Below are 11,979 nucleotides of genomic sequence, written 5' to 3' on the forward strand. Positions count from 1 at the left end.
TCACACCCATTATTCAAGATCGGGTGCTGGATTCATGGCAGACATGGAACATCTGGCACAGACAGAACCACAGGTTTACCAGGGCTTTCCAGATGTTGATTTTGTGGCCAAAGAGACCAGACACAGCTTCAGTGAGGTGCCTTTTGACCGTCGCTTTGAGGACGTCAATAAAACTGGAAAGCTTGCTGGAAGATTGATAGGCATCATTAGAAATGAGACAGCTAGAAATTGCTGATCCTTCACTTGTAATGAGCGAGCATCCTTATCAAAGGATACCAGATCACTGGTTGGCCTGACACATGATGATGATAAAAACTCCCACAAAAACTGTATTCCATCAAAACTCAAAATGCATCATAATGATGTTATTCAACTCGTAGACCAGTTCCAGAGATATCTCGTCTTCCAACAGGAGCATACTTGTGATCTAGTGTCTCTGACAACTGGTGATGTTGCCTCAGATGACATCCGGAATGACCTTGCAAATGCTACAGAATTTGGCAGGCGAATGATCACCGAGTTTGTAGAAAATTGACTGGCCATAAGGAAAGCAGACTTCTATTACAGCCTCACCAAGAGAAAACTGGAAACATTCTCAAGCCTCTACATCGAAGTTTCTAAGCCTGAAAAACTCAAAGCCAAGTGCATGAAGCCTGACAGGGATATTTTCCGCCGTATCATATTGTATCCATCAAGAGTGGCAGAGAGGTCAACGTGGATGAGCTTCTCCAAAAGGAACTGTGTGTAGTCCCCCTGTCGCTTGCCACAACAGATTCGGCGCTTAGACTTACCAACTAAGCTGACTTGGCCACCTTACTACAAGCTGGTAGAAAGAAGACAGAGCTCACTCCATCCAGTGTGAGAACATGCACTATCATTGATGGAATGGCCTTAGTAAAAGCAATGGGAAAACCTCAAAACGCATAAATGTTTGGGGATTACACTGATGAGTTCATTCAGAGAGTGACAACTAATCTGCATGGGTACATAACAGGAGTGGATCTAGTGTTTGATCAGTACCAACAGAATTCCACAGAGTGGAACAAGAGCTAAACGTAGCACTACTGGGCTGCATATGAAGAAGCTGATACCCGCATACTTCTACATTCATCTGATGCAACAGCCCAAGAGTATCAGAGGCTCATCATTCAATGCTGGGACACAGATGTGCTGGTTTTACTGCTTGTGACTGCACACCAGCTGAGACATGAAATTTGGATGAAAGCGGGAACAGCCAAGAACCCACGCTACATCAAAGTTCATGGTATCAAAATACCAAATGAGATGCATAATGGTCTGTTGGCATTTCATGCTATCAAATGATGCGACACTACCAGCCAGTTCAACGGAATAGGAAAAAGGACTGCATGGAAAGTGTTCAAGCAGTGCCTTCACTTTCTTCACAGCTTTGATGAGGATGAAGTACCAAGTTCAGCTACTCTGTCCTTGGCAGAACAGTTTGTATGCAAACTGAATGACCCAAAATCAACCAGCAACTCAATCCATGAAGTTCGCTGTACCGTTTTTCGGAAACTGAAAGCCAGTGTTGATACTTTACCACCAATAAGGGATGCCTTGCCTCTGCACATCATGAGGGCTATCAAACAAAGGTTTGGAAACAGTCTCTAGTGACCCACCCGCAGCTGCTTTGATCAATTGTTGTTGGCAAATAGTGGATGGCACGCTGGTTTCACAGCTTTTAACCAAGGAACCAGTATCAGCCAAATGCTTGGGGATGACAGTCTGTGGATGCAAGGAAAATGGAAACTGGTGTACTAGAATGTACTGTATTGTCTTTGACGCAGAAAAGGAATGTATTGCACTGGGATATGTGGATGTGCCCGTGCAGCTTGGTGCAAGAACTCATATGACAATGTAAAAATAGACCTTGATCAGGATTAGAGCCCCGAAGTTGATGTGAAACTCACAGAGCCGTTATGCTATACGTACAGTATATTGTCATCATCATCATCATTGCCAGACGCCATGTATCCCAGACGGGGTGGCCAATGGCTTAGAGTTAATTGTTTTACAGGGAGGGGCACTAATCCTCCACCAACCCCACTTGACACGTAGGGATGCCAACAGCATCTGGTGTTCCCAAGTGCTTATTGCATTTTATTATTTTTGTCTTCAGTTTTGGCCATACAAAAGACTGCAGAGATGCTTTTTGTTTACTGATTACATAGAATGCTTCCATTACTGGTAAGATAATGCTCAGGTATAGTTAACTACATCAGTTCTGAGTGTCGTCACATTATTTCCATTTGTATTGTTTCAGCCTATTTAGCATGACAGTGTTCTGAATGTTAATATTTTCAAAGTCGTGTCTTCGACCTATATTTTCTCTTTTGGTGTGATGCATGTTTTGCACTAAGCTAATGCATACTCAAAACAAAACAGAGTAAACATGTTTATGTCGACAACGCTCTTTATGAAGCTGTCTGAAATGTATCTTTTACAGTGATGTTTACAAAAATATTGCAGTAATATTCAAAATGACTTTTTTTTTTTTTTAAACTGATCTTTTATTTGTGTCCTTTAATATAGAATAAAACAAAACTTCAAAAATGAAAAAAAAGCACGTGCATATATGTAATATTGGACCATTTGACCACAGCACGGATCGAGTATTTGAATATTCAGTGGCTTACCAATCAAAAAAAAAAAAAAATCAACATGACAACCACCGTAGAACATCTTCTATGGGTCTCTTTTAACATATATATATATATATATATATATATATATATATATATATATATATATATATATATATATATATATATATATATATATATATATATATATATATCCCATTCAAGACGATTACTTCGGCACAAGAAGGGCCTCTCTGACCGAAGGAACTACACGAATCCATTTTTTTTTCTTTTTTAATTCTTGCCACACCCAACGTTTTTCCTCAACTTCAGGGCAACGTTTGTCAGTTGGGGAGTAGAAACAGACTCTACTTCCGTTTTCTACTTTAGATTTACCAACAAAATCGTCTGGTGGCAACGAGAATATTAAAAGAACGTTACGGTAGTGAAGGAAAAAAAAAAAAGTATCCAAGGATGAGATGGAGGGATGGGGTGGAGAGGTATATGAGAGTTGGGAGCAGGGGGTTGAGTTGGGAGGAGGGGAGTGAAATGGCGGGGGACAGGGCGACGTGGAGGCGATTTGTTTCTGGCCACCCCGAACGGGATTGAGGCGTCTGGCAATAGATAGATAGATAGATTCCAATCCTTCGCTAAAATGGTAATATTACTTCGCTATTTATGCTGCCACTATATTATATTAAGCTCCTGAAACATCTCTCGTAGTGAAGGGGATATATGGTTCTGTTTTATTTTTTTGTAGCAGCCGTGGCTCAGTGGGTTAGAGCGCTCCGCTCTGACCGAAGGGTCGGCGGATCGAATCCACCCAAGGGTCATTGGTAGACATCAGGAAGGGCACCCGGTCATAAAATGCTACACGCTCCAGTCCAAAAGTCCTCTACCCAGGGGCAACGCCTTAGCCCTTCGGGGATACCTGGCGTAAAACCAAATTATTATATATATATATATATATATATATATATATATATATATATATATATTGTCAGCTTCTACCCAAGCATGCAAAAGTCATATTTGAAGCATTATTCTGAATCGACCCCCTGACTAGAAGGCTGGGGACCACTGAAAGCTGACCAGGATGATGGCTTGAAGAAACACAGGATAAATTGTTGCTTCATTTTATTCTGGATATCTTTCTGCACCTGTTGTCTGGACCAAATAAAGAGTCCAATAAATGCTTGAATTTTAGACTCCATTCGATGAAGGGATCTATGTCAATGAAGAAGTCAGCAAGACTGTTGGTCTTGGTCATGAGCATCCCTTTCCTAAAGTTAGCAAGAGTCATTTTCGATAAATGTACGCTTTACTTTAAGCAGCAGAAGACCTTACCAGTTCTATTCATAATCCTCCAGATTGTTTTCTGTATTTTTCTGTTTTGAGGGTGGTAAATTACATTTTTCCTGCTGAAAAATTACTCCCCTGTTATTATCATCATGTTCCTTTAGCCATATCTACGACTGTTTGGTGCAATGGAAGAAATTTAACATACCTAAAAGTGGATTTCATTTCCTAATTTCCCAACTTGAGGTTAGATTAGGTTAGTTAGGTCAAATTATTTGGTACACTTAAGCTACGATTGGCTAGATTTAGTTAAATACTCAAGTTAAGACAGTTCCTTCCGCCATTACGCTGACGAATCAAAGAGTTGCCACAGGAGAATAGCTAAAAACAATGGGGAAGCAAACTTAACAAGAAACGTTTATTTACCACCCCAGATATATTCAGACTGTCAGGAAGAATGGTTTGGTTAGATGGTTAGAATGTATGTTTACCTCATTTTGTTACCCTCCTCGCTGTCGTCCTCGTCATCATCCTCGTCCTCACTAGACTTTACGTTTTGGGCCCGTTGTGAAAACAGGACAAGAGTAATAATGTAACAGCACACCTGCTGAGTCTGCTCCCAGTAACAACACACACTGAACTGGAAGGCGGGAAAGCTGCTTGCATTGAAGAACGGTGCTGCCGCCCGGTGGCAACCATTGCAAACCGAGTGTACATGAACCAGGGACCCCGCGGTACGTGATTTGAAATACAAACATGCTACCGTGTATAAATGAGTTCCGCGGTTAGTGAACCCCGTGGTTGGCGGGGGATTACTGTATAGAAAATTAAACCTGAGTGAAGAAAAAACTAAGTGCAGAAAACGTATTATTCCTTGTAGTAATGTTTATACTCACCCCTGTAGAAGATGTCCAGTCCACGTCAAGCATAATCTCTCCCAGACTGTAGTTACGTAAACCCTTCTTATCACAAGAATCACCTTGATTAAGAGTTTCTGTTATAACAATACTTTCTCTGTCTGAAGCCTAGCTTGTCACTGACGAATTTCTATCAGAGTATTTCCTTGGTAGGAAACTGGTTGCAACTTTGCATTAGCCCTCTGTCACAAAACGAAAAGAAAATCTTTAATTAGGGGTTAGGTGCTAGAGTAAACAGTTAAGCAAAGAAGATAATTATTTACGAAGTTGTTGAAAGGTGCCTGATTCCATCTTCTTTGGCTTTAAAGTTCAGATATTTTACCAGTATAAAATCCCTACGTGTAATCCTGCTTGAAGCCATTTTGTATATAATCCACGCTTCGTTTTATTCCCAGCACCTTCTCTTCACTAACATTTCCCCACTGTGGATATACTAGAGCTGTGTGTGTAGCCAGTAATATAAAACGCTGCAAAGAAGTGTCACACGGAACTAGGAGACTGAATTGGAAAGTAACTGTGAAAGATCTATCGAAGTTAATCAAACTAAAGTCCCTCTACACACGAACATACTTTCCTACACCCATGCCCTCGCCTTATGACTTTGCGTAATGATCTTGACCTTTGAACTTTCTTAAAGTCCAGCCATTTACCATTGCTTTACCATCAACCAATTCACCAAGTTTGACTTAAACTGGATGAAAACGAAGTTTTTTTTTTTTTTTATGCGAGGAAGAAGGAACCAAAGACCGCGAGCCCGCAAAATTGTTCCTTCCAAGAGAAAAACAAAGTACAAGAGAGAGCCAAATTCAAGATTCGATAATTTCAAGACGCCTGAACACACTGCATTTGAAAGACTGGATATCGTAGGAAGTAGGATATACAGACAAAGGGAGACATTTCCAGAGTTGATCTGTTGCATAAATGAAGGACTGGGAGTAACAGTTAACTCTTGCATTAGAGAGTTGGAGAGAAAATGGATGAGAGTTTGCCGCTAGATGGGTGCTGCGCGCCCGTCGTAGAGGTGGAGGAATGCATGCGGACAGTTTAGAGGAGCAGTGACGATTAAAGTGGCGATGGAAAAAGAGATATAGCTGCAATAGTGCGGCGAAGAGTCTGAGGTTGAAGGGAGTCAGTAAGAGGAGAAGAGTTAATGAGACGAAAAGCCTTTGACTCCACCCTATTAAGAACAGCTGTATGTGGAGAGCCTCCCCACACATGAGAGTTGTACTCCACACAGGGACGGATAAAACCCCTGTATGAAGTCAACAATTGTGCAGGGGTAAAGAAGGAACGGAGTTGGCTTAGCACACCTAAACTCTTGGAAGCAGATTTTACAAGAGATGTAATATGATATTTCCAAGATAAGTCCCGAGTAAAAGAAACCCCAAGCATGTTCAAGGATGATGCAGGAATAAGCTGAATATTATTAAATAGTAGTAGGTACTCCTGTGGAAGATTTTGTCGGGTTGATAGGTGTAAAAACTGAGTCTCTGATGCATTAAAAACAACCAGATTATTTTTACCCCAGTCAGAGATACGAGCCAAGTCAGACATTAGGTGTGCCATAGCCTCATCCTTTATTTGTTGAAGTAACTGCTGAGATGGATGTTGCGGGAACCGAATGGAAAGGTGAAGGGTGGAGTCATCAGCGTATGAGTGGATATGGTTTGATGTACAGCTTAGAAGGTCACTGATGAATAAAAGGAAGAGAGTTGGTGATGGGACAGAGCCCTGAGGAACACCACTGTTAATAGATCTAGGAGAAGAACGATGGTCGTCTACAACAGCGGCTATAGAACGACCAGAAAGGAAGCTAGCGATGAAGCCAGAGATAGAAGGATAGAAACCGTAAGAGGGCAGTTTGGATATTAAAGATTTATGCCAGACTCGATCGAAAGCCTTGAGATGTCAAGTGCAATGGCAAAGCTATCGCCAAAGTCCCGAAAGGAGGATGACCAGGAGTCTGAAAGGTAGGTGAGAAGATCGCCAGTGGAGCGTCCCTGATGGAACCCATACTGACGATCAGAAAGAAGCTTGTGATAGGAAAGATGCTTTGAAATTTTTCTATTAAGAATTGACTTGATAACTTTTGAGATACATGTATGTTAATGCAATTGGACGATAGTTAGAGGGTTGGTAACAGTCACCCTTCTTTGGGACTGGCTGAATGAGAGCAAACTTCCAGCAAGAAGGAAAGGTACAAGTTGATAGACAAAGGCGAAAGAATTTGCCTAGGCAGGGTGAAGCACAGAAGCACAGTTCTTGAGAACAACAGGAGAGACTCCATCAAGCCCATATGCCTTATTAGTATTGAGCCAAGTGATGGCAGAAAATTCATCAGATAAAGAAATTTTAATGTCAGCCATGAGGAAGTCAGAGGGGGGAAGTGATGGAGGAACAGCACTGGAATTGTCTAAGGTGGAATTGGAGGAGAAAGCAGAGTGAAGAAGAAGACTTAGCACAATTCTGGGCAGAAACATAAAAAAGATGTGATTCAGAGGTGGGTTGGCGCCGGTATCTTTTATAGGCCCTCTCCTTGTTGTGGACAGCATTAGTACAAGCGTGATTAAACCAAGGCTTTTTTGCAATAGTCAAAGGATATAAGAAAGGAATGTATGCTTCCATGCCCGAGAGAATAACCTCCGTAATGCACAAGGCACACCCAGATGGCTCCCGGCCATGGAAGCAATAATCATTCCAGGGAAAATCAAAGAAGTACTGCCCGAGGGCCTCCCAATCCGCAGGTCCAAAGTGCCACAGACGACGTTTCTTTGGAGGGTCTGCAGGCTGTACCGGAACGATAGGACAGGTTAAGGTCATAAGGTTGTGATCGGAGGAGCCCAACGGCGAGAAAAGATTAACAGTGTAAGCAGAAGGATTAGTTGTAAGGAAGAGGTCAAGTATGTTGGAGCTCTCTCCAAGGCAGTCAGGGGTATGGGTAGGGTGCTGTACAAGCTGCTCTATGTCATTAAGGATAGAAAAGGTGTAGGCTTGTTCACCAGGTGGATCAGTGAAAGGAGAGGAGAGCCAAAGGTGGTGGTGAACATTGAAATCTCCAAGAATGGAAATTTCAGAGAAAGGAGAAATGGATAGAATGCGTTCCGTCATAGAAGTATGACAGTCAAAGAATTTTTGATAGTCAGTAGAATTAGGAGATAAGTAAACAGCACAGATGTATTTGGTCGGAGAATGACAGGAAAGCCGAAGCCTGAGTGTAGAGAATTCAGAAGAATCAAGTTCAGGAAAACAAGAGCAAGATAAATTGTTGCGTATATATACACAACAGCCACCTTTGGCTTTGAAATGAGTTTAGAGAAAGTAGGAGGATACAGAATAGGGTTTGCTGTCAGTTGCCTCAGACAGCTGAGTGTCAGTAGGGAAGAGAAGGTGACGTTTAGAGAAGGAGAGGTGGTGCTCAACAGAGTGAAAGTTAGAGGAAAGGCTGCGATTGTTTCAAAAATGAAGAAGAAGAGAGTCAGACAGTGGTTCCAAGCATCTCGAGTCGTCACCGGGAGAGGGGCGGAAGGTAGGGGCACTTATGCCCCCCCCCCCGGGACTCCGAGGCCACGTGTTTTGCTGCCATGATTTTTTTTTTTTTTTTTAAATTTTGGAAAAGGAAGTGTGGTGTGTACTGTGCATGTAGTTTGGTGTTGATAGTTAGAGAAACTTGTATTGGAGAGCATTCTGGCCTACTCTCTGTGTTACTGAGACACTGAAAAAGTTCAGCAAAGGGGGATGGTCGGGACCTAGTCCCAAGGGCTGATGAAACGGGAGCTCCAGCTCTCCCTGTCATCAGCTTTCCATTCACCTTGGGAGTACTGCCCTGCTCGACTGGTTCTACAGTCTAGTCCTTGACCTTGCCATGTGATCTTGGCCTTTGACCTGCTGTTTTACAAAATAATAGGCCAAATTCTGCAAAGACCCACAGCCCTTCCAGTAAGTCTGATCCAAATTGGATCAAAATTATTATTATTTTTTTTTTCACACCTACACCCACCTACCAACCCCTCAAACACATACACTCTCGCTAAGTTCAAGATAATATGTATTGGTTCAGCAGTGTCGGATGACTCACCCTTATTAGTGGTGGCAACTCTCCTGGTGGCAGGATAATCTAAAAGTATTAGTAACTGATATGTGGAAGTTTCTTTTGCTGTTTTATGCAGTGTATATAGTTATATCGTTTTTACTCTCTCTCTCTCTCTCTCTCTCTCTCTCTCTCTGTTGTTAAGTGAAGACGAAGGGGAGCTGCAAGGCTTGATGGATGAGGATGGGAGAGTGTGTAAGAAACAGAATCTAAAGGAGAATATAGATAAGAGTAAAGTTATGGTCGTCGAGAGAAGTGAAGTCAGTGAATGTACAGTGAGGTTGGATGAGGAGGAAATGGAAAATGTGAGTGCGTTTAAGCACGTGGGTAGTGTGATGAGTATGGATTGAAGTTTGGAGGGTGAAGTGCTTGAAAGGATACAACAAGGAAGAAAGGTTGCTGGTTCCTTGAAAGCAGTGATAAGAAACAGGGAAGTGAGCATGGAAGTGAAAAAGTTACTACATGACAGTACTGTAATACCATCTCCAAGGTACGGAAGTGAAGCTTGGACGTTGTTGGAGGGACGGAAGTCAAGAGTGAGGGCAGTGGAAATGAGTTATAGTAGAGGAGCCTGTGAAGTCACATGGAGAGACTGACTGGCAAACGAGGATGTGAAGAGCGTTGTGGTATGAACGTGGATCTGATAGGAAGCGTTAGGAGAAACACATCGAGATGGTTTGGCCATGTGAAGAGGGTGGAGAGAGGGAGACTGAAGAGGAGAGTGTATGTGAGTGAGGTGGAGAAGGGGAGAGGGAGGAGGAGGCCAAGGATGAGATGGAGGGATGGCATGGAGAGGTATAGGAGAAAGAGGAGTGTGAGCTGGGAGCAGTGCAGTGAAATGGCAGGGGAGAGGGCAACATGGAGGCGATTTGTTTCTGGCCACCTCTTGCGGGAATGAGGCGTCTGGCAATAGATAGATAGATAGATAGTCATTGGATGTGTTTTATTTTTTATTGCACTGGTGTTTGTGTTTCCATGAATAATTACATCCCTATAAACCCATGTGTTTTTTTGAGTGTGTTTATGAATTTGTAGGAGTTTGTGTGATCATTGGAAGTGTGGTTTTCTCTACGTGGTAGGTGGAGGTGCCCATTATCCACTCACTCAATGTAGAGGTGCCATATGATCTCTATGCTGAGTGACAAGCCAAATGGTTTCCTGTACCTAGGAAACCATTTACCACGCTGGGTGGTAACCACATAACTGGGGTTTCTGGCAGGGTTAAGTGTCCCCCAGATTCCCCTATCTAAAACCACTTAATCATGGCAGTCGTTTCAGCGAGCCTCGGAGGGCCCAATACCTGCCCAGGGCCCCAACCAAATGGGCAGACTCGCTTGGCCATGTGGAATGTGAGAGGTGTGAATGAGGAGAGCAAGAGGGTGGAAGTGGTGAATGTGTTTAAGAGTGCGGGATATGCCGTGATGGCATTGTGTGAAACGAAGATGAAAGGGTGTGAAGTGGAGGAGTGGGAGCGTGTGAAATGTGTAAGATCGGCAATGACTGGGCGAGGAAGATGCAAGGAAGGAGTTGCCTTGTTGATGAATGAAGTGTGGCAGAGTTGAATGAGAGACTACAAATGTGTCAGCTCGAGGTGTATGTATGTCAAGTTCAAGTTTGAGAAGGTGAAAGTGGCACTCATTGTAGCGTATGCACCATGTGAGGATAGGAGTGACAGAGAGAAAGACAGGTTTTGGGATGAGCTGGGTGAAGTAGTGGGAGAAATGCCCAGGAGCTATAAAATGATTGTGATGGGGGATTTGAATGGAAGAGTAGGCACTGGTCCTGAGGATGACATAATGGGTTGCTATGGAGTACCAGGAGAAAATGATAATAAGAAAAAACTAAAGGATATGTGTCAGGAGAGGAGGTTGTGCATTTGTAACTCGTATTTCAAACACAGAAATGCACATAAATATACATGGTATGGAGGGAACGAGGATCGTGCTGAAAGAAGCCTGATTGATTACATGCTCGTAGAGAGGTCGATGATGGGAATGGTTGCTGATACGAGGGCTGTGAGAGGACGATGTGGAGGTCTGTCAGATCATATGATTGTGATATGCAAGATCAAGCTGAAAGGAGTGAGGTGGATCAGGAGAGAGAGAAGCAGTCAGGGAGAAAGACTGAAAGTTGAGAAGCTGAGGATCAAAGAAATGGCTGATGATTACAGGACAAAAGTAGAGAACGACTTAGAATTACTGAATTGGATTGAAATGGATCTGGACAGACTGTGGAATGCATATAGGGATTGCTTAGTTAGGAATGCTAAAGCGGTGTGCGGTGTGGCAAGAGTAACAACAAAGAAGAAAGTTACGGCATGGTGGGATGAGGAGGTAAAGAGAGCTGTGGAGGAAAAGAAGAAGTGGCTAAAGTGGTTACAGGATAGGGGTTCAGTTGAAATAAGAACTGAATATGTTGAGAGCAAGAAGCAAGTAAAGAGACTAGTGAAGAGGAAAAAGAAGGAGGTAAAGGAGGATCTAGGAAGAAAGATGAATGCGAACTACTCTGAAAATAGAAAATTATTCTGGAAAGAGGTGCGGAAATGTAGGAGTGAAAGTGAAAAGAAATGGGATGGTGTGAATGAAGCAGGTGGTAGATTATTAACCCATGAAGATGAAGTAAGGACCAGATGGAAAGAATATTTTGAAAGCCTGATGAATGGGGATAGAGAGAGCAGAGCAGCTATAAACATGATTGGTTTTGGGGGTGTGCAGAGAAGGAATGCAGTGCCAGGAGACGTGGCACGCGCACAGGTGAAGAGTGCTGTGAAGCGGCTGAAAACTGGGAATGCAGCTGGGGTTGATGAGGTGTATGCAGAGATGCTTAAATGTAGTGGAGAGAATGGAATGAAGTGCTTGTTGGAGATATGTAAGATGTCATGGATGAGTGAAACTGTGCCTGCAGCGTGGAAAAAGGCTGAGATTGTATCCCTGTACAAAAATAAAGGTGAACGAAGTGAGTGCAAGAATTATCGTGGCATAAGCTTACTGAGTGTGGTAGGGAAGGTATATGGAAGAATTATTATATAGAAAGTAAGAGAGATATCAGAAGTACTAGTGAGTGATGAACAGGGTGG

The 11,979-nt window shown here is 42.8% G+C and overlaps 1 pseudogene; it reads left to right on the plus strand.

Annotated features, from left to right (window-relative positions):
- Positions 1 to 349: 349 nt before the first annotated feature.
- LOC145416065 (uncharacterized) overlaps positions 350 to 11,979 on the plus strand; it is a 120,970-nt pseudogene continuing 109,340 nt past the window's right edge.

This window comes from Coenobita brevimanus, chromosome 104 (assembly GCF_032717465.1).
Source record: "Coenobita brevimanus isolate Jiangsu-jjx chromosome 104, ASM3271746v2, whole genome shotgun sequence".
Lineage (NCBI taxonomy): Eukaryota > Metazoa > Arthropoda > Malacostraca > Decapoda > Coenobitidae > Coenobita > Coenobita brevimanus.